This window comes from Lactuca serriola, chromosome 8 (assembly GCF_051521515.1).
Source record: "Lactuca serriola cultivar US96UC23 chromosome 8, Lser_US96UC23_V15, whole genome shotgun sequence".
In the NCBI taxonomy this organism is placed as follows: domain Eukaryota; kingdom Viridiplantae; phylum Streptophyta; class Magnoliopsida; order Asterales; family Asteraceae; genus Lactuca; species Lactuca serriola.
The window spans coordinates 161,331,036-161,331,957 of NC_136415.1; the positions used below are offsets into that span (position 1 = coordinate 161,331,036).

At 41.5% G+C, this 922-nt stretch overlaps 1 non-coding gene across 1 annotated transcript; it reads left to right on the plus strand.

Annotated features, from left to right (window-relative positions):
- Nucleotides 1-552: 552 nt before the first annotated feature.
- On the plus strand, nucleotides 553-659 carry LOC145071529 (small nucleolar RNA R71). The gene has a single exon (XR_013690539.1). It is a non-coding gene; the product is annotated as a small nucleolar RNA R71 (small nucleolar RNA).
- The last annotated feature ends 263 nt before the right edge of the window (nucleotides 660-922 follow it).

Sequence of the window (922 nt, forward strand, 5' to 3'; positions counted from 1 at the left end):
GCTTCCATACACTTCATCAACATGGTCTCTAGATTGGGTTTCCTCTTAGCTAGTGGCTGCTCCTTTTGGTAGAAGCCTCGACCTGTCTGCCTATACTTCTCTTCTTTCTATTTCTTATATTCTTCATATGGCAGCCACTCTTTCTTTGGTTTCCTCCAATCTTCATCGTACTTGTCCCCACTCGAGTAGCACACTTGAGCCTTTTTATTTCCATACTCATCCAAATTGCAATCCTTAGTCAAGTGTGGTCCTTTACACCTTTCGCAACCAACTCATATAGCATGAATTGATTGGTACATTTGTGTTAACCTTCGATCCATATTATTTAGCATAGCCATCATAGCTACTATTTCTTCAGTTTGTGTACCTCCATCGCCTTTGATTCCATCTTGCCTAGGGTTGTGGTACTCACGAGAGTGCTTCGCGAATTCTTCAATTAGCTCCTTGACCTCCCTTGGATATTTCTTTGTCAAAGGTCCTTGAGAATCAAGGAGTTCTCTTGTCATAACTTTGACCCCATCATAGAAAATTGACATTTCTTGTTGCACATTAAGATCATTTTGAGGGTAATTTCTGAGCAAGCCTTTGTACCGCTCCCATGCTTCGTACAATGACTCCCCCAGCTGTTGTTCAAAGTTGGCTATTGCCTTCTTGAGTTTAGCTATCTTGGATGGTGGGCAAAACTCGTCAAGAAATTGCTCATCCATTTGATCCCAAGTGGTGATCGTACCTGGTGGAAATGATTTTAACCACTCTTTAGCTGCTCCCTTGAAATTAATGGGAAGCATCCCGATCAAGATGGTGTTTCTGTTGACATTTGGGACATTGAAGTAATCCGCAATGTCAATGACTTCATCTAGATGCTTAAAAGCATCCTCATGATCTTTCCCATAAAATGGGATATCCTTCAGTGCAGTCAAGA